At 36.0% G+C, this 23,044-nt stretch overlaps 1 protein-coding gene across 1 annotated transcript in view; it reads right to left on the bottom strand.

Moving 5' to 3' along the window:
* Window positions 1-23,044, bottom strand: part of FBXO8 (F-box protein 8) — a 61,574-nt gene that overhangs the window by 20,173 nt on the left and 18,357 nt on the right. The window lies entirely within an intron of this gene.

The following is a 23,044-nucleotide window of genomic DNA, read 5'->3' as shown; positions in this document are numbered from 1 at the left end:
GGAAATGTAGGCTAATACTGTATTTTTGAAGGCCTTGGATGTCAAGGAGCATGAACTTTGATAAATGATACACACTCACTGAATGGTTTTCAGCAGAAGTGACATGTTCAGATTTATACATAAAAAAAAGTAATCTGGCAAAAGCATAAAGGACAGAAGTGGTTTAGGGGTATTAAGAAAAAGAGAACAGAGATTAGAAAGCCACAGTAATGGTTCAAGTAGGTAGTAATGAATGCACTGGTTGGTGGCAGTAGGAAAAAAAGAGGTAAGGATGAATCTGATATTAAAGAAAGAGAATGGAGAAGATATGGGAACCATAAGTTAGGGGAAATGAAGGAAAGGGAAGAGACAAGGATAATACCAATGCTTCCAAGGCATCAGACAGCTTGGTTACAGTGACATAAATGGGAAGAACAGGTTGTGAGGGATATTTCTTTAAGATTTGCAAAGTGCTTCTTTACATATACTGGTTCATTAGAGGTCTATGACAACCCAAAATAAAGCAGCTGGTTTGAGACAAGCTTAGCTATCTGGTGTAACATATAAAAAGAAATGTCCTATAGGCCCCAGGAGGTGCTGATACGTAGATATATAGATTTAGGAGTTACCTGCATAGTGATGAGGGTTGAAACTATGGAATGAAATAAGATTGTCAAGGGGGAGAGTATATAAAGAGAAGAGAAATAAAATAGAACCTTAGGGAACATCTTTTAAAGGGGCACTTGAAAAGGTGACAAAAGTGGACTGGGTTAGAGAAGGAAGAAGAACACCAGAATATCTCAGAAGTCAAGAGAAGGGAGTATATCTAGATGGACGAAATTATTAACAATGTAAAATACTGAAGAAAGCTCAAGAATGTTAAAAACTAAGAAAAAATTATTGTGTTTAACAATAAAAATTTCCAGATTTTAATCCTACTAAGTGTATAGGAAAGTGGCAAGTAAATCAGTTTTAGGCCCAATGTAGAACCAGGAGTTGTGCTTGAAATTAAGTTGTATGATGGGGGCAGTGAAGGGCAATCAATAAATGAGGATTAAGTACCTATTACATGATACCAACTAGTACACTCATTACTACTCCCTTGAACTACTACTATGGCTTCCTAATCTCCACTCTCTTTACCTTAATACCCCCAAACCACTTCTGTCCTTTATGCTTTTGCACTGTGTAAGGAATTGGATATACAAATACAAAAGTGAGAAAGAAATAGACAAGAAACTTACATTCGTTTGCAGGGAATGCAGCCTGTTCACAGATTAATAAATAAAGGATATGAGGCTAGGCACTGGACCTGTTATTTCATGGGCACAGGGAACTCCTGAGTGAGAAAACTCAGTCAATCAATAAACATTTATTAAAAGCTTTTTATGTGCCAGGCTGGGGATACAAAAAGAGGCAAAAGACAGTTCTCCTGCCTTCAAGGAACTCACAATCTAATAGGGAAGAAAACAAGCAAACAAATATGTATAAACAAGCTATATAAAAGAAAAATAGGAAATCATTAAAAGGTGGGGATTTTAGTTGAGACTTGCAGGAAGCTAGGAAAACCAGTAGGTGGAGATGAAGAGGTAGAGCATTCCAGGCACAGGGTAAGGGGTGGGGTGGGTGGGGGACAGCCAAAGAGAATCCTCAGGGCCAAAGGATGAAGCGTCTTGTTCATGAAATAGCAAAGAGGCCAGTGTTGCTGGATCAGTGAGCACTGTGGCAAAGAATAAGGCATAAGAAGACTGGAAAGGTAGTGGAATGCTAGGTTATAAAAGGCTTTGATTGCCAAATAGATAGCTTTCATTTATCTTTATGACTTCTATTATTAAATACAGTGGCCTTTTCTTGGTCTTTATTTTGTATTTGATCTTGGAGGCAAGAGGGAGCCATTGGAGTTTATTAAGTAGAGGGATGAGACACAGTCAGACGTGTGCTTTAGGAAAACTGCTGTTTGTCCTTTGTTCTAAAAGAGGATTAATAACATCATGAGGGTGATGTCTTGACTTACATGTGAAATGGATTTAAGTGAGGCTGAGCTGAGCAAAGTTGGTACAGCCTCATTCTCTCTTCCAGAGTCACTGAAGTCCAGTGGCAAAACTTACAAGTCAAAATGATTGGTGATGGCCTGGGATGCAGTGGATGACCTTAGCCTTACTAAATTAACGTTTTTCCCAGGTTTCAGTCTGTCTGAGGCAACAAACTTTCAATGACTAGGGGCTAGGTAAATGCTTCATTATTTTCAGGGTAAGGAAAACATCAGGATTAGATGCTGGTCTGGGATGCCTAGGAAGGAAACCTGTAGCAAACAGAACTTCATACATTTTCTAGCATGATTAAATTACAATTAATTCTAACAGGTACCACTTTGGCATTAAATGGAAGATGAACTGCAGTGGGGAGAGACTCGAGGCAGGCAGAACCACCAGCAGGCTACTGCAATAGTCCAGGTGTGAGATGATGAGAGCCTGCATCAGGGTGATGACAGTGTCAGAGGGAAGAGAGCATATTTGAGAGATATTGCAAAGTTGAAATCAACAGGCCTTGGCAACAGATTGGATGTGGGGTAGGAGAGACAGTGAGCAGTCAAGGATGATACCTAAATTGTTAGCCTGAGGGACTCAGAGGTTGTGGTGTTCTCAACAATAATAGGGAAGTTAGGAGTGGAGGAGGGTTTAGGGGAAAAGATAATGAGTTCAGTTTCAGGCATGTTGAATTTAAGATATGCTGAACATCTAATTTGAGATATTTGAAAGACAGCTGGAAATGTGAGATTGGAGAGATTAGGGAAGAATGGGTAGATATGAGAATCAGAAGTATAGAGACTATAATTAAATCTAAAGAAGCTGAAGAGATCACCAAGTGAAGTACTATAGAGAAACAAAGAAGAGAATACAGGATGGAGCCCTGTAGGACAATCCTGGTTAGTGGGTGTGATCTGAATTAGGATCTAGCAAGAGATTGAAAAACAGAGGTCTGATAGGTTGTTGAACCAGGAGAGAGTGGTATCCTGAAAACCTGGGAAGAAGAGAGTATCAAGGAGTGGAGGGTGATGGGCAATGTCAAAAGCTGGAGAGAGGTCAAGAAGAATGAAGATTGAGAAAAAGTCAGTGGTTTTGGCCACTTTGAGGGAGACATTTTTGAGAAATCATGAGGTCAAAAGTCATACTGTTAAGTTGGTATGAAGTGAAGGAGAGGAGAGAAAGTAGAGGCACCAATTGTAGATGGCCTTTTCAAGGAGTTTAGCTATAAAAGGCATAAGAGATACAGGACAATAGTTACGAGAGATGGAAGGATCAAGTGAGGATTTTTTGAGGATGGAGAAGACATGGGCATATTGGTAGGCTGTAGGTAAAAAGCCAGTAGACAAAGAGAGCTTGAAGATAAATAAAGGAGTGGGGATGACAGAGAGGGCACTCTGTTGGTGATGGGAAGAAAGCAGATTGTTTCTGCAGGTAGGAGGGTAGACCGTGGTAAGGAGTAAGACTAGAAGCAAGAAGAAGGGCTATAATTTCCTGTGAGCCAGGCACTGAACTCCTTAAGGAAGCAAAGAGAGTATCCTGGAGGTCAGCAGATAATAGTCACTAGGATTTTGACTGGATGATAAATGTGGATTGAATGAACTTAAAAAGAGGAGAGGTTACTGAATGATGATGACAGAGAGAGAGCCTGAAAGTGGCAATGAGTATTCCAACTCTCCTACCACAATTAGTGAGTGATGGGGACAGGGGTTATGAGTGAAAGTGCAACAAGGGTTGGACAGGGTGGTCAGTGAGTCTATGTCATAGCTAAACTGGCAGGCGAACAATTTCAGGATTTACAGGCTCTAAAAATTGGATGAAAAACTCCATGGCAAACTATAGAAATAATAGAATAATTAAGTAAAATAAATATATTAAAAATAAAGAAAGCACATAAATACTATTGTCTGATTTTCATTCATGTCATTTTTTTTTGCCAAATTTTATAGAAGGTATAATTTTCTATAGAAAACATTTTCACAGCCACATAACTGACTTGAGAGATGTAAATAATACATAATACCACTAAGTTTACTGACTCAGTTAAGCAAAATTCAGCCTTAAAGGTTATTAAAAAAATCCAAAGATGAATGTTAAAAGAACCCAAAGAAGACCAGCATATTGGTTAAGTAGTTAACAGAAGATTTACAGAAAAAAAATAGATGAAGATCACTTATAATGGGAAGGCAAGGATGAGTTTTAATCTCTACTAGTAGAGGGAATATACATTAGAAGGATCAAATGGATCCACTGACTATGTCTTAAGGATATCTAAGTCATAGTACTATTTTTTAAGTAATGCTTTTTATGTAAAAACCTAGTTTTCTCTGAGGTCTTTACCACTAGCACCTATTAGGTGAGTTGAATTACAATTTCTTTTTTAAACTTCTCCAAAAGAAATAATCATGAAGTAGCAACTATTTCAATTTACACTTAGAAGGTTCAGAATGGTACTCCAAATTAGAGATCAAACCTTCTTGTCCTCCCATTATAAACCCCAAAGTAAAAACTGCAATGTTTTGTCTATATGACATGATTATAGTTTTAGAATACGGGATTTTAGGGGCAATCCAGTCTAACTGGCTCACCCCCCTTGCCATTTTATAGATAACAAAGTAAGGTTTGGATAGGAGGTTACTTAGGCATTCTAGATTTTCTCTCTCCAAATTTACTCCTTTTTCCACTACAGCAAATTTTACCTTCCATGTCTATGTAATTTAATTAACAGCTCTTTGTAAAGAGAAACAAAAATTTCTACAGCATCTTTACAAACAAACTTAAAACAAATCTCAATTTAAGGTTGAATTTACCACTATAACTTAAGAGGACATGGCTAGGAATTCTACTCTATAGTGACTTAAATCCAAAAATTGTGAACAAAAATGTGGACACAAGACTGAAATCTGTAGGTATCCAGATTAACACATGACTAGTCACAGTTTATCACCACTTTAAAAAAAAACTGCTCAAATTTATTGGTGTTTATTTTAGTTTGAATTTGTGTTCATTTCTGTATAATGAAACCACATAGAAATCTTTCCCCTTCCTTCTGGGTCTTATTTAGTATTATCTGGATTACTGAGGACACGGCATGATGGGCTCTCTCCCCAACTCTTAAAAATCCATTCTCTGTACCTGTAGATAATATCAAAATTTTGTCTGATCCTGGTTTAGTCGGTTATCCCAGGCTTTACTAGATCTACTATGGTGACAGGTTTTAGAGAGATGGAGGGGTAGGCTCATTCTAGAGGGAACATTTTATAAAAACAGCCAAGTGCTAGGAGAAAGTTATTTTGTAGGGAATGAAGTTCCTCTAATTGCAGGTCTTTATAAAAAAAAAAATTTAAGTTTTATTGATTTCTTTAAAACATTTCAAACATTCCCAGGTTACCTCCATTCATTACAACTCTCTTGTAATGAAGTAAATCATTAAGTGAGACTAACATTACAGTGATCTCATCTAAAAGTGCATGTAATATTTCATATCAGTAGTACCCTTCCAACCTATTTTTTAAGATTAAAAAAATTAAAACAAATGTATTTTCTCTCCTTCCCCACTACCTCATGGCACACTGAAAATGAGAGAAATGAAAAACAAATCCCATGTAACAAATATGTAGAATCAAACAAAACAAATTTCCTCAATGGCTGTACTCAGAAAGAAATGTTTCATTCCACACCCTAAATCCATCACCTCTATATCAGGAGGTGGATAGTATTATGACCATCATGGATGGACACTGTATTGATCATAGGTCTTACGGTCTTCAAAAAGTTGTCTTTACAAAGTTAATATTGTTTAAATTGTTCTTCTGGTTCTGCTTACTTCACTCTGAATCATTTCATGTAAGTCTTTCTGTATCTCTTTGAAATCATCTATGCCCTCATTTCTTATAACACAAAAGTATTCTATTACATTCATATACCACAATTTATTGAGTTGTTCCTCAAATGATAGGCCTCCCTTTAGTTTCCAGTTTTCTTGCTACCACAAAAGGAACTGATGTGAATATTTTTGTACTTATAGGATCCTTTCTTCTTTCTTTGATACCTTTTGTGCATCAGTCTGGGAGGGGTATAGCTGGGTCAAAGGGCATGATAAGTAATTTATTGTGTATAATTACAAATTATTTTTCAGAATGGTTGTAGCCATTCACAATTTTACAAACAGTACATTCAAGTTCCTGTTCTCCTACAGTCCTTCCAACATTTATCATTTTTATTTTTTGTCATTTTTGCCAAACTGATGGATGTGGGGTGGAATCTAAAAACTGGTCTAATTTATATTTCTTTAATTAGTAGTGATTTGGAGCATTTTTGTATATTGCTATAGATAGCCTGGGACAGATTTCTCTTTGAAAGAGAATGGATCTTTCTATATTCAAACTAAAAATTGTATATTAGTATGCAGTGTTTATGAAATATACTAATCTGTAACCTTTGTAACTTTTTGGATTTTTAAAATTAAAGTCAAGTTTGGATAAAGAGATTAAACTGTCAATTATATATGACAGGTTCTGCTTTAGACTGCTATTAACTGAATCAAAATATGAAAAAAATTAAAATCTATGCATACATCATTGAATCAACAGACTGTATTAAGTACTTAGTAGATACATCTACTACATATATTTTTTAAAGTATAAAAGAATGCCCCCCCCCTTTTTAAAAGGAAGCTTAGAGAGCTAGTTTTGAGGTTAGATGCCCTGGGTTCAAATCCTGCCTCTGACCCATCCTGGCTATGGGACACCAGGCAAGTCGATTAACCTCTCAGGGCTCGAGGCAACTCTCTTATATTATACTTTAAAAGTGATGAAAAGATGCAATCCTGAATTGGTAGACGGATTTTCCTCACCTGGAAGTTCCCTGTACCAATGACTGAGGGTACAGTCCCTATTCCTATCTCATAACAAATATTTCTTGAATGGAATTACAATTTAGTTGGATAGGTAAGACACATAAGCAAAACAGTAATAATACTCATGAAAAGTCAACTAATGATAAAAGCATGACACTGTATTCCATCAACCAACAAGCAAAGATTAAGGGCCTAAAATATATGCCAGGCACTGTGTAGTGGGTGGTGAGTCTACAAATACAAAGAATGAAAAAATACCTAGGTCACTCTTGAAAACAGATCACACCTCTAAAATCAATCAATCAATCAATCAATGAACATTTACTATGTGCTAAGCACTAGAAATGAGGCCTCTTTGAAAGGAATACACACAAAGAAAGGAAAAATTACCATGTAAAATACATTTATTATAAAAACTGGAGGGTTAGGAAAGAGCAGGAGTTTCCCAGGACTGCTAAAAGGAAGGACCTGACCTGCAGTGATTGATAGAGAAGGTTAACATAAAAAGTTAGTAAGGACGAGTTACAAATTCCATTCTTGAAGCTCATCACCTACTGAAGAAGGCTAAGGAATTTGGCAAAAAAAAAAAAATTGGAGCTCAATTACTAACTGTACGTTTTATATGATCTAGGTGTGGGGAGGGGTGGGAGGGTGGTCTGTATCTGAACCAAGAGTGCATACATAGCAACTGAATGAAAGGGAGAACAAGACAACTCACTGTAGGCTGGGAAGTTAAAGAAGTTTTGGATGTAAAGCTTCCACTGAGCCTTATATGAAACTTGAGCTGGATATTTCCTCTCCACAGAGAGAAAGCAAAGAGAGGGCTTGACTGGGAGAGGGAAATGACATAAGAAAAGGCATCAAGAAAGAAAAGTACAAGTTGCTTGGGGATCTAGTAGTGATTATAAGGTGGATTGGAGCCAAGTTTTGAAGGATTTAGAATACCAAGGAACAAATTAAAGTTTTTGAGTAGGAAAATGCCACAATGAAAACAGTATTTTAGGAAGTTTATCCCAATAACAATGTTCAGGATAAATCAGATGAGAGTTTGACTACAGGCAGGGATGCCAGTAAGGAGGCTACTGCTTTCAGCCAGGTGTGTGGTCATAAGTGGTTTGAATCAGTGGGATGGGCAGTGGGGAAGGATAGGACAAACATGTATTAATGAAGGAAGAATGATTAAGAGAAGCACAGAATTTGTGCTGGAGAGGATCTTAGAGATCATGTCTAATCCCCTCATTTTATAGGTGAAGAAACCAAGACACAGAGAAAATGAAGTATTTAATGTCATGGTATGACACAATCAGCACTATAATCCAGGTTTTCTGACTCTAGTATTCTTTTCATTAAAGGACTATATAGTCAAGGTTCTAAATGGTCAATGCTTCAAGCTAAATAGTAGGAGTTAAAGTTATCATATTAAAGATTCCCTGAGTAATTATTCGTGACTCAAGAAAACTTGAGGTAGAATCTATTATATTTCGTTATAATTTGTCTAGTAAGTGAAAGCACCAAGTTTTGCCCATTAGTCCTCTAGGCCAGTTGTGTCAACTCGAATAGAAACATGGGCCACTACAAAGAATTAGAAATTGAGGGGATGCCCATAAATTGGGGAATGGCTGAACAAGTTGTAGTATATTATTGTAATGGAATATTACTGTGCTATAAGAAATGATGAGTAGGCTGATTTCAGAAAAATCTAGAAAGGCTTATATGTACTATTGCAAAGTGAAGTGAGCAGAACCAGGAGAACATTGTACATAGTAACAGCAATATTGTATGATAAAGAACTGTGAATGGGCCTGGAGTCAGGAATAACAGAGTTCAAAAACTACCTCAGACACTTACTAGCTCAGTGACCTTGGTTAAGTCACTTAACCTATTTGCCCTCTGTTTCTTCAACTGTAAAATGAGGATGATATTACCACCTACCTCCCAGGGTTGTTGTGAAGATCAAATAAGATAATTGTAATGCACTCAGCACAGTGCCTGGCACACTGTAGGCCCAAAATAAAATTAATGTTGTTATTATAATCTCTAGCTTACTTAACCAAGCATATAACATATTACTATACTTTATGTATTTAATGCTCAAGTCAAACTAGTCTACTTACTGTTCTCACACATGACAGTCACTCTCTCATCTGTCTTCACATAGACTGTCCCTCAGGCCTAGAAAGCACTCTGTCTTCACCTCTGTTCCAGAGAATCACTAGTTTTTATCAAAGGACAGTTCAATTTCCACCTTCTACATACCCCCCATCCCCAAAATGCCTTACATGTGTTTTGTATTTACTTTTATGTATACATGTCCCCTAACAGAATTTAAGTTCTTTGTGAGCAGAGTATTTTGCTTTTGTCTTTGTATTTCTAGTGCCCAACACATAGTAGATTCTTAATAAATTCTGTTGACTGATTTATCCTTATTAAATCAGATTGTCACACTTGAATACTGAGAAGGAATACAGAACTAAGAGGCAGACTCTGAGGAAATCTATTTACAAAAGGGATTTTTCTCCTCCTTTCTAGAGGAATCTCACATAAATTTTTTTAATTATTTATTTTTAGTTTTCAACATTCACTTTTATAAGATTTTGAGTTCTAAATTTTTCCCCCTCTCTCTCCCTTCCCTCCTCCCCAAGACAGTATGCAATCTGATATAGGCTACAGACGCACAATCATATTAAAGATATTTCTACATTAGCCATGTTGTGAAAGAATCAGAACAAAAGGGAAAAACCACGAGAAAGAAAAAACAAATAAAAAAAGAGAGAGAAAATAGTACACTTTGATTTGCATTCAGACACCATAATTCTTTCTCTGGATATGGATAGTATTTTCCATCATGAATCTTTTGGAATTGTCTTAGATCCTTGTACTGCTGAGATGAGCTAAGTCTATCAAAGTTGGTCATTGCACAATGTTGTTGTTACTGTGTACAATGTTCTCTTGGTTATACTCACTTCACTCAGCATCAGTTCATTCAAGTCTTTCCAGGTTTTTCTGAAGTCTGTCTGCTCATCATTTCTTATGGAATAATAGTATTCCATTATATTCATACACCACAACTTGTTCAGCCATTCCCCAATTGATGGGCATCCCCTCAATTTCCAATTCTTGGCTACCACAAAAAGGGGTGCTATAAATATTTTTGTATATGTGGGTCCTTTTCCCTTTTTTATGATCTCTTTAGGGTACAGACCTAGAAGTAGTATTGCTGGATCAAAAGGTATGCACAGTTTTATAGCCCTTTGGGCATAGTTCCAAATTTTGCTCTCTAGATCAGTTCACAACTCAACCAACAATGCATTAGTGTTTCAATTTTTCCACATCTTCTCTACCATTTATCATCTTCCTGTTTTTTCATGTTAGCCAATTTGATAGGAGAATCTCACATAAATTTAATAAGTGCCATACCTTTATTTTTTTCTTGCTGTGCTACCTTTTCTTTATTATATAGATACATGTGTTATTTCTCTTTTAAAAAATATCTTTTTCAAATCACTATCATATAAAATGGTTCTAAAAACAGAACCCATTAGACTTAAATGAGCTAGACTATGTGATCATTTGGGAAGTGAATGGATTCTCAAAAATTATTTGTACAAAGTCAATGAATAGGAAAAAAACCCAAAATAAAACAAAAACTATCATTGACACCTGACAAATATTTGTGTATATGTTGGTAATTTTTTAAAAAGCAATCAAAAGCAGTAAGGATATTTGTCTTTTTGTGAGGAACAAACCTGACAGAGGAATTAAATGTTTAACTAACTTTATTTTCATCCAAGCCTACATCAGAAACACTAGCAATAAACACTATTGCTCTTGGAGTGTTAATTTGAACTACAATCAAACAACAATAAGCAGCTACTGTGTGCCAAGCACTGTGCCACATTACAGGTTGAGGTTACAGAGATGAAAATGAATCAGAAAGTATGCTCTTTGAGGACAGGGACTATCATAGGAGTTAATATGTACACATCCAAGTACATACAAAATATACTCTCACACACACAAATGGATTTACAATCACTGAGTCTGATATTCCCTGTAACGATGTAGATCAGAACCCATCTCTGCCTGCCCACATGGTCCCTGTCCTCCCATAAACTCGTAACAGGAGGTTCACTCAAAGTCCTGGAATCATTCCTCAGTTTCTTCTAGCATTGCAAGGACACCAGTGGAGTATATAGGTTGCCCTATGTCACACCTCTTCTCTGATACATTTTCCTATGATAAATGTCTCTTTTACTGCTGTCCTTCAAGGGAACTTAATGGTCATATGCTGCAGCTTGTTTATGTCTAGTAGGTGCTTCCCCCTAGGTGGAGACACAGTGTAGAGAACTGGGCTTGGACAACTTGAGATCAAACCCAACCCAGGGATGAAAATCACTTAAACTTTATTTACCTCTGTTTCCTCATCTGTAAAACAGGGATAATAATAGCATATACCTCCCAGGGTTATTGTGAAGATCAAGTGAAACAATCACAGTAAAGAGCTTAGCATGATCCCTGGCACACATTAAGTGTTACATAAATGCTAGCTATTATCATTACTGTATTAATTTCTAATTCTTTGGAAATGTTTCATGGCTATATAGCAGTCCTCATAGAAAACTGGCATTAAAAAGCTAGGCTTTTGTTTTTGGAAGATGCTTGAGAGTCTAAGAAGGGCCTTAGTAAGCAAACACTTGCCAAGTGGAAAGAGATGGAAGCTAAAGTTTAGAACATAAACTTATTTGCAAAAGAGGCAAGGAAGGCCTCCTGTAGATGTTAGCACTAGAGCTCAGTGTTGAAGGCACCTGGGGAGTCTAAGACATGGAGGTGAAAAAAAGAGTGCATTTCAGGTTTGGAGGACTTCCTGTGCAAAGTTGCACAGAAGATGGAATGTTGAGGGTGAAGAATAGCAAAAAGGCCACTCTGGCTATACCATGGAGTTCATGAAGGGGTGAAATGTATAATAAGCCTAGAGGGGTTGAAGCCACATTTCTAAAGGTTCCAAATGCCAAACAGAAGTTTGTATTTTATCCGAATGGCAATGGATAGCTACTGGAGCATCTTGAGCAAGGGACACGGTCATATCTCTTATTTAGGAATATAATTGGCAACTGTGTAAAGGATGTGGGAGGGGAGAGAGTTGAGGCAGAATGATCAGTTAGGAGGCTATGACAACAATGCAGGCAAAAAGTATTGAGGATTTTTAAATGAGTGGTGCTCAGATGAAAGGAGAGAAGGGGACAAATGCAAGAGGCATTGTGGATGTAGAACTGACAAGACTTGATGACTAACTGGATATGTGGGGACAAGGAAAGTAAAAAATCAAGGATGACTTCGAAATTGCAAACCTGGGTGACCTCAAAAAAGAAAGAAAGAGGAGTGGGGTTTAGAGGAACGATTATGATGAATTGTTTTGGACATGCTGAATTTGAGATGCCTATGGGACATCTACTTGGAAATATCCAATAAGCAGTTGTTGACAAGGGACTGGAATTCAGGAGAGAAACTAGGTAGGGCTAGAAATTTATATTATACATACACATAAAAATATGCATACATATATCCAGATGACTACCAAATGTGTGTGTCTATGTATATGAGTATGGGAGTAATCAGCATAAAGAAAATAACTGAATCCATGAAGATCATGGGGTTATAAAGACAGGGCACAGGATAGACTTGGTATACACTTATAATTAGAGGACAGGATATAGATGATGATCCAGACAAGGAGACTTGGAAGAAGTGGTCAGGCAGGAGGAGAACCAAGAAACAGCAATGTCTTGAAAACCCAGTAAAGAGAAAGTGGTCAAGAGCCTCAAATGTAGAAGAAAAGTCATTAAGGAATAAAGACTAAGAAAAGGTCATTGATTTGGAAATTAAGCAATGGTGAACTGATACAGAATGAAGTAGAACCATGAAAACAATATACATGATTACAGCAATATAAATGGAAAGATCAACCACAAGAAGAAAATGAACACTGTAATTCTAATGACCAAGTTAAGCTCCAAAAGGTGACAAAAAATGTATCTCTTTGCTTTTTTCCCCCAGATGTGGGTGGGGGAGGGAGGCTTTGGGTGAGGAACCTTGGCTATACTCTCAGATTTAGCTGATATGTTGTCTGGTTCTGCTATATTTCCCCTTCTTTCTTTTTTACCTTCTGTTGCAAGGTTTGGCTTACTGTGGAGTCAGAAATGTAGGTGATTTTTAAAAAAAGATATCAATAAAAAGAGAGATGAGTAATAACTTTAGAGAGAATAGTTTCAGTTGAGAGATGAAGTCAAAAGCCAGACTGTGATGGGTAAGAAAAGGATAAATGGAAGGAAGGAACATAGGAAGTTTTTTTAAAAGTATGTGACTGTGAAAAGGAAGAGAAAGATGGGAGGATAGTCTGAGAGGCTAGTAAGGTTGAATAAAGGTTTTTTTTTGGTTTTTTTTTTTAAAGGATAAGACCATGGTGTATTTGCAAGAAGCAGAAGATGCCAGTACCTAGAGAGAGAGACAGAAAATTAGAGAAAAGAGAGATTATCAAACAATGTGTTAGAGAAGATGAGAGAGGAAGGGATCAAGGGTACTTACAGAAGAGTTGTTCTTGGTGAAGAAAAAGATCACTTAGAGACTAAAGGAAGAGAGAATAAGGAATTATGTCATGCCTTTTGGGATAAAGAATAAAGATCAAAGGGAGTTCGTGAGCAATTGGCTTCTAGTTTCTCAGTAAAGCATGAGGCAAAGTCCTCTGCTAAAAGGGTGACAAATGGGTAGTTCGGGAGGTTTGAGAAGAGAAGGTGAAGTTTACAACAGCTGCTCTGGGGACTGAAACAGAACCAATTAGGTAAGAGTAAAAGGATTTCCTTGCTGTAATGACGGACCAATTAAGAGCAGATAAATTTGTAGTAGACTCAGCCTGGCTGTAAGACTTCTAGCACTCTAGAAGTAGAGAAGGGCAGATGATTGGAATAATCAATCTTTAGAATTTTATTCAAAAAATAGCTTTATTCTAAAACATGTTTACTTAACACAGTTTTATACAATTTTACATCTGAGTGAGACTTACAGAAAATTTTTTAGTGTAGCATCCTCATTTAGAATTTTTACCTCTTTTGTAAAAGCAGGCTAATTTTGTCTTCATTAATTACAGCTGGGAAAGATACCACAGCATAGCTGAGAGATAACTGGTTTTGGAATTAGGAAGACCTTCATGGGTTCAAACCTGGCCTCTGAAACACTGGCTGTGTGACCAAGGCAAATCATTTAATCTCTCTCAGTGTCTCCAGGCACATCTAAGACTACAATTTCATAGCAGGTACCAATGCTAACTGGCACCTGAGTATTTTCTGTAACAATAAAATTGCCAGTCCAGTCCCCCTGTCCTCCCAAAGCAACTGTATTTAAACAACAAATTTTTACAAAGTCATTCCCCATTCTACCTAACTTCACTAATTTTCTTTCCTAATAGGGAACAGAGGCAGCATTCAGGAGCTGAATGAGTGTGGACTTTTGAGTCTAAGAACTTTATTTCCAATCATTACTCTGCTATTTATAACATAGGTGATCTTGGGCAAGCAAAAACCTCTTGGTCCAAGTTTCCTTATCTGTAAACATAAGCCTGATAAAGAGATTTTCAATTTTCAAGTAGATTTTTTGCCACAAAATATTTTACATGTTTTACCTAAATGTAGACACAACCCTAGTATGCTATTAGATGAAATTTACTTTTTGTATATCTAATATGCAGATGAGAGGCAACCTGGCCTAGAGGTTACACAAGACCACAGATGTCTGTTTTGTTTTTACTTGATAATCAGAGTAGCACTGGTTAAGACTGCTTTGTGTATTGTTAATGGCATGAAAAGTTTTCAAAATACCACTGAAGATGAATGTGGCTGCACTGAGGCCCTCTTCTATATAATGGTCAAATACAGGGTATTTGGCATAAGGGGGAACTCAACAAAGCTTAACAGGCTAAGTGTTACTTGCCCAGATTTGTGCAAGTAAGAAGCTGAAGTTCCTCACTCCTTTATGTTCAGCATCACTACCTCACCCCCCTTCCCAATGAAGTGCACACAAATCTATAATTTATTTTAGTTTTTGAATAATTTTTCAGTCATTTAAAATATGTGAAACAGTTTTATCTTTATTAAGCGAGATTCACATCTATTTCAATTGGCTATATTTATTATACAACAAACATCATAAACATGTACTGTGGTAGGCATTGGAGAAGACAGTAAAAATGTAGCTAAGACAAATTCATAATCAAGTTTATAGTCTACCTACTTACTTCAAAACTTGCCCCTAAGTTTCTGAGATACTCTGAAAGATCTATCATTTCATAGGTGTGAACTCCATATTGATGCATATTACAATACACCTGTGCCTTCTTATTCTTTCTAACTTATATCTATATTTTCCCATAAAATCTATATAGTGGATTTAACCAACTGATAGCAGTCCTTCCCTTTGCTCCTTTAGTATCTTGAAGGTCATATGTAATACTTAGGTTATATCTGTTTTTAGCTCAAACAACAGTTAAGATCTTGAATGGTCTAAGTCACTAGATTAAAACAAATTAAGTACTTTTTAAGGTATCATATATTACAGGAAGCTGGTTTTAGAAGAACAGTACTTTATTTCTATAAGTTATACATGATTCTACCTGTTCCTCAAAAAGGCTCTATTATTTATTTTTGCTGGGATACAGAGGATGGATGAAGAGGACAAAACAAAAACAAAAACAGTGTTTTCTTGCAGAGTGTGCAGAGATGAGGGAAAATGGGAAGGAGGATAGAAATATCAGGTGTGACTAGTAAAAAGTGAAGTTAACAATTCAGACTTACATTCTAAAGAATTTGTGAAACAGTATATTATTAAGCCCATTTTACAGATGAGAAAATAGGATTAGCAAGAAGTGGCTTTTTCAAGATCACAGAGTGAGTTAGCTGAGCTCTTGTGTCAATATCATTAATATTTATATTTGGATGTTTGAAGTTTCATTTTTATAGATAAGTAATACAAACACAATGGTTGTAATCTGGGTCTCAGAAAAGGTGTATGCCTTATAGTTTTGCAACATACCTACCACAACTTGGTTAACAATCCCACTCTATATGCAGGAAAAGTACCTATGAGGGGAAAAGATACCTTGAATACTGAGACTATAAACCTAAACAATTAAAGTGACAGCAAGTGGTCCACGGTGGCAGCTGTTCCTATGTCAGGAATGGCAGAATACCCCTCTATGCTCGAGGGATCCCATTCTCTCCTGTTTTCTCTAGCAGACTGCTCCCTAATCTCTTCCTGTTTATTGGTTGTTTCCTTACTCTCTACAAACATGCCCAAGTCTCTCTCATTCTCAAAAATCCTTCACTTGATCCAACCATCCCCACTATCATCCCATATCTCTCCTTTTTATGGCTAAACTCCCAGAGAAGGCCATCTACAGAAGGTGCCTCCACTTCCTTTCCTCTCCCTCTCTGTTTTACAGTCTAGCTTCTGACTTCATCATTCAACCAAAACTGCTCTCTCCAAAGTTACCAACAATCTAAGTGACAACCCTTTCCTCAGCATTCATCCTTCTTGACCTCTTGGCAGCCTTTAACACCACTGATCACTCTCTTCTCCTTGATACTTCCTTCTCTTTAGATTTTTGAGACACTACTCTCTCTTGGTTCTCCTTCTACCTAAATGACTACTCCTCAGTCTCTGTTAGATCTTCAACCAGGTCATGCCCACTAACCATAGGTGTCTCAGAGGGCTCTGTCCTGGACCTTCCTCTCTTCTCCCTCTATGCTATTTCACTTAGTGATCTTAAGAGCTCTCATAGGTTCAATTATCTACTTATCCAGCCCTAATCTCTCTGTTGATCTCCAGTGTCACATCTCCACCTGCCTATTGGGCCTCTCAAATTGAATGTCCAGTAGATATTAAACTCAACATGACCAAAATTGAACTCATTATCTTTTCCCCAACCTGCCCGCCCAGCCCCACCTTTTCCAAACTTACCTATTACTGTTGAGAGCAGCATCATCCTGAGTCATCCAGGCTTGAAACCTAGGTGTTATCTCCTTACTCTCTCATCCACCATATTCAACCTGCTGCCAAAGCCTGTCAATTTGACCTTCATAACATCTCTTGCATATGTCCCTTTCTTTTCTCTGACACTGCTACCACCTAATCACTTCACACTTGGACTATTTTAATAGCCTGCTGTCTGGTTTCCCTGTCACAATTCTCTCCTTATTCTAGTCCATTCTCCACACAGCTGTCAAAGTGATCTTTCTAAAGTGCAGGTCTGATAAAATCACTCCCACCCCCTACTCAATAAATTCTAGTGGCTTCATATCATACCTAGGATTAAATATAAAATCCTTTGTTTGGCATTCAAAGCCCTTCCAAACCTGGCCCCTCTCTCTACCTTTCCAATCTTCTTACACCTTATGCCCCAACTCCATCCTCCTGCCCCAATTTACTCTTTAATCCAGTGACACTAGCCTCCGTGCTGTTCCTTGAACAAGATACTCTGTCTCCTGACTCTAAGCATTTTCACTGAGTCCATCTCCACCTCCAGGCTTCCCTGGATTCCTTCAAGTTCCAGCTAAAACCCCACTTTCTACAAGAAGCCTTTCTTAATCCCTCTTAATTCTAGTGCCTTTCCTCTGTTGATTATTTCCAACTTATCCTGTTTCTGCATATTTTTTGCATGCTGTCTCCCTAATTAGACTGTGAGTTCCTTGAGAGCAGGGATTGTCTTTACCTTTCTTTGTATCTCAAGTGCTTATCCTAGTGCCTAGCACATAAGAGGTGGTTAATAAATGTTCATTGACTGGTGCTAAGTGGGGAAGATATATTTTGTGAAATGCAAATTAAGATTTCTTTGAAATGCATTTAAATAAAAACATCATGTGTCTAACCCTAGGACTCCTGATACATTTATATAATTTTGCGAACAAGTATAGAACACAAAAAAAGAAAGAAAAATAACCAACTCAAGCCAAAAGTTTAGGTTTTAGCAAAATTGGGAAAAACCATACAAGGAAGTTTAACCAAATTTGTCTTTCTGGGTCTCACGTAAAATCCAAATCCATTAAGGTGGCCATTAAACTCAGACTACTCTTATTCTAGAAAGTATGTGCTAAAGACTGCAATTTTCCCTAGGAGATGAATAAGTCTACTTAATTTTCAGGAATGAATAATAATAAACAAAAAGATTCATGTTGTTTGGACTTCATTAATTTCATGAGATACTTAACATCAAATCATTAGATAAATTATTTAGGCTATAAAACCACACTAGAGACTTTTGGGAAACCTCTTCAAAAAACTTCCTTTGGGATCCTGGTAGTCCTAATATGACTCTCAGATGGTACACTAGAAATACTGAGTAGCTATGCATAGTGATGTTTTGGTATCCAAGCAATGAATGCCACTCAGTGACTGAATTCATGTGAAACTGAGGATATACTGTTATAGATCAAACCTGAGGAGCAGTTTTGTGACCTCAACATTGCCACCATAGCCAATTTGAACTATGGCTTATCTTACTCATACTTATTTTCCCAAATAATGCCTTAGACATAAGGTAAAAACTATACGGTAAAGAATTAGATTAATATTTAGGCATTCTACTTGCCTTGAATGCTAAGCTGTTATGAAGGCTAGTTCAAATGAGTTAGAATAACAAATTCATAGACTTTTGGAAAGAACTTACAATCTTCAAAAGGGGAGAGAAGCAGGGGGAGTTGGGGAGAGAGGAGAAACAGTTTTCTCACTTTTAAGTCCTGAGATATACAAACACATATATGTTTGTATATAAAAACTCACATATATGTGACTGAAGAAAGGATTAATACGTATGAAATCATGGAACTTTTGAAGTATTGAAAACATGAACACACATGTATGGTCAATTACATATAATCTGTACATAGTAATCTGTAGCAATTATTTATCCATCTTCTAAGGACAGCAGAAGCAATTCTTCAATAAGATTGTTTTGCAAAGAAATCTCAATAAATAAACATTTCTTAAGTGCCTATTGTGTGCCAGGCACTATGCTAAGCACCGGTTCAACATTGTGCTGTTGCATTTAGGGCCAAAAAGACAGAAAGATTCTGTATCTGGAATACTATTTAAAAGAACAAGTATAAAACAATTATACACTATGTGCTACCATGATAAAAATGAAATGTGGAAATATAAGTACTTTACTTTTTCCATTCTAACCACGTGAGGACAATTAAGTCATAGCATTCAATATATTTTAGATAGTAGAGAGCCCATTTGCAAAGAAAGACAAGCTGAAGAAAATACATAATAGTTCCATTAAGAAAAAAAATACCATGAAAATAAGATAATCAGCTTCTAAGTAATACTTTTTCATGTGTTTTCATTCAAGTGCATTCCATAAATTAACTTAGTAAAGAAGATAAAACTTATTTTACAAAAAAAAAAGGAACAAAATTTAAAATTGAACCATGTTCACTATCCATTTTCAGACAGAACATTATTTATTAATACCATTGGTTATGGAATGACTGTGTCATGGAAATGTTGTCTATACTGAATAAAGCATAAGGAGTAAATCATACTGGGAGATAAATAAAATTACTTTTATCTATTATAACACTGCCAATGGTATAAACATGACAAAAGCAGTCTTTACATGCATGGGGGATGTAGGCTAAACATATAGTTGTCAGCACATTCCTTTACTAGAATGTGATCATCCTCCACAAAGAACACAAGCTCATGCACGTGAGTTCACAATGCCATGCATAAACAACAGCGTGCTAGATACTCCTACCACAAAGTGTGCAGATGCTCTCCCCCACCCCGTGAGCCACCGCCAGCTCTGGAGCTGTTGCTGTGGAGTTTGGTTACCCATTTCCAAGACATGAACGGTGTCCTTTGGAGAATCTTGTTCCCTGTGGCCGTAAGTATTCTCATTTTTATATTTTAATCATGTTTGCTACCAAAATGTAGAGTACATAACTGGAAAGTTTGGAGAAGCAGACTTTTGTAAAAGTGGAATATTATTAGACATTTTATCCAAAGCTCTCATGATAAATGCCATCAATGGAGTATTAACTTTCTGTCCACAGATTTAGATGGATGCAATTATTAAGTAAGAATTTTCCTAAATGGGAGCAAATATTAGTCTCCAAGAGGCACATATTGATTTCTAGCTCTTAATGGACTTGGTGATATTCTTGCAAATGACCAGATTAACATATGAATATATATAGTTTGGTTTTGAATAATGTATTATTTAACACATTTTTAATAAAGAGAAATCTTCACTTATATGATTAAAACATGACCAAATTTAGATGAATCATATTAACCAATAAAAGTGGAATGTAATAGAGAAATGACTAAGATGCTTCCCTTTCTAAACTAACTAGACTAAATCTGATTTGGTATTTGGCACAGCACCTGTTAAATTACTGGTGTTCATAGAGCCACAGTGTGAGAATTTAAGACTGAAAGAGGTCTTGAGTGGTCGTATATTCTAGCCCAGTACCCAGAGATAAGGTTATGATGCTATTCCATAGAGATAAAATCATTCTTGAATGCTCCATGAAACACTTAAATTTACGGGAAGAAGTAGAGAAAATTAAAATACAGCCAACTCTCAACAATAATGGGGGACAGGATGGATAAGTAAAATCCAAATATTCTCCTAACAATCTCATGTTAATAAATTTCATTCTCCTCTAAACTTTGCATTATAGTTATTAGCAAGAAGTAAAACAAACTCAAATTTTACCTTCTCTCTCCCCCTGAAAGGGTCTACTTGAAGTGCTAATAAGTGCTATTCTGGACTATGCTAGGTGTATAAGATTATAAAATGCAGGAAGAATTAGATTTTTATCTAAGACTTTCCATAGCAATCTGATTAATGAGGATCTCTAATCTCAGTACAACAAGTTATGAGGAATAATAATAGTTCCTATTTATACAGTTCTTTAAGGTTTTCAAACTGCTTTCCTTAAAACAACCCTGAATTGGAGGCATTATTATCCTTATTTTGCAGATTAGGAAAGTGAGGTTCAAAAGGTTAAATAAACTGCCTTAATTCCTAGGTCAGAGCTATAGGAAGTGAAGAAATAGAACTTGAACCCTGGCTTTCAGATTCCCATTCAGGCCCTCTCTAGTGTATCATACACACCACACTCAAGGGAAGACAGAGAAGAACCTGGTTTTTATAACTCTTTCAAAAAATGAGTATCCAATAGCAAAGTGACAGTCACTTACCACATCAGTATCATTTGCTACATCACCTTTTCCTCTTTTGAATATTTACTATTCAAGCTCCCACCAAGTTAAATTTGCTTAGTCTGTAAGATTTATAAGTTGCAGGGTTTGGGGACGACAGTTTTGCTTAACATAAACATAAACCAAGATGAACTGGTGTGATAAACACAAAATTGGGACTTTGAGAGCTGTATCTTCTGACTGTCAGACAACTGAAATAAAGTTCAGAACCTATCTCTACCTCAGTTCTCCTTTAGTAAAATGGAGGTAATGATGACAGTACTGAACTACTTCATGGAACTGATGCAAAAGATTGAAACACGTAGTGTATTTTACATAGCTCTGAAAATATAAATTACTTTTCATTTGTAGTAACAATTATTAGCTAATTGGTGGAAAATATGCATGGTAACTAATCACATGGAGCCCTTGATTTAAAAAATGCAGCTGAAGTACAAATGATTTCTTATACCCCTTGCACATAGTGGCTATACCACAGTGCAAGATTATAACAGAACAGAATTAGCATTATCTAGCATTAGCTAGCACTGGATATCATGTAGTTATTGTTTTTATATGTTTATAAAGGAAATTTAAACAATTTTGCCTGAAAATTTAAACAATCTTGCCTGACACCAAAGAAGAAACAATAAATTTGTACAGTGAAAGGCAACAAAAGAAAGTTTTACACAGTGATGGGAAAAGTAAAAAAGCCTATGGCAATTCAGCAGAATTTTAAGTCACAGTTTCAATGCACATTTAAAGATTGATCATTTTGCCTCAATATGTCATGAGATTCTAACAGGCAGTCGTATTGATTTCAAATGTCTAAAAACTATATATTTTATGACACTCTTAATCCTTAAGTTCTTTTACATTCACAGTAGAACTCTTACACTATGAGTAATGGGGAAGGTCAATACTAATAAGCCAATTTAAAGGTTGTTATATCAGAAAAACAACATACTGTCATTATCCAGAGGAACCTAGTAGCATCTCAAATTGTATAATAACTAATTGTTATCAAGGACTGCATATTTGTCATATATGCAGAAGAAAGTGCTTCATGTGAAAAAAAACCTCAAGGAAAATAAAAATCTGTTGTTTTGAACAGAATGTTATTTTAAGTATTACTTGGCTTGTTTCTCTAATCAGTATTTTCACATATTATTTTTTTGAATGTCATTTTTTCTTGAAGGCTTTTAGAATGTATTACTTTTGACAGAATAACAGAAAAAAAAATCACACTGTGCAACTTCCAAACAAAAAAAATTAGAGAAGTTAGTAAGTTTAACACATCTATAAAAGACACTCTAAATGTTTGGTAAATAATTCTTTAGTATCTTAAAAAAAAAAGAGAGGTTTTAGTTTTAGGTAGTGAAAAAATGAAGAAAATGTAAAACAATTAAGTCATTATTCTCCCACAGGATTGTGGTATGTGATATGATACTGTGATATGAAAAGCAGATATCAGGGTTGCATAATTTGTGCACATCTAATGGAAATTATAGGTCTAGAATCTACTCTCTTGTCTTTCAAACTCTGGAGTTTTAGACCAATAAAAACAGGGAAAAGTTAGAGTATATATTTTATATCTGGATGATTTTCTTTACACATTATTTAGAAAAAGAAAACCAGATGATAAAACTATTATTTAAAAAAGACACTTAGAATTCATTAGTATAATTTACAGATACAGTTATATAGTTAATGGCAATTATTTTGACAGTTAAGAGCTTAAATACATGTCCTTTAGTACTTTCTAAATAAAGCAATTTACTTTATTAACAATAGAAATTTATGAATATACTCCTTCACATCAGGAATATTTTATGCTCCTTAATTGTAACTTTTCAATCTGAAAAGGCAGTATATTACATGCCTGATATATTAACACTGTCAAACAAAGTAGGTGTGAACTAAG

Source organism: Vombatus ursinus, unplaced genomic scaffold, assembly GCF_900497805.2.
Source record: "Vombatus ursinus unplaced genomic scaffold, bare-nosed wombat genome assembly UNPS02014821.1, whole genome shotgun sequence".
Lineage (NCBI taxonomy): Eukaryota > Metazoa > Chordata > Mammalia > Diprotodontia > Vombatidae > Vombatus > Vombatus ursinus.
Note: the sequence above shows the minus strand (reverse complement) of the source record. Positions and strands in the feature narration are given on the sequence as shown.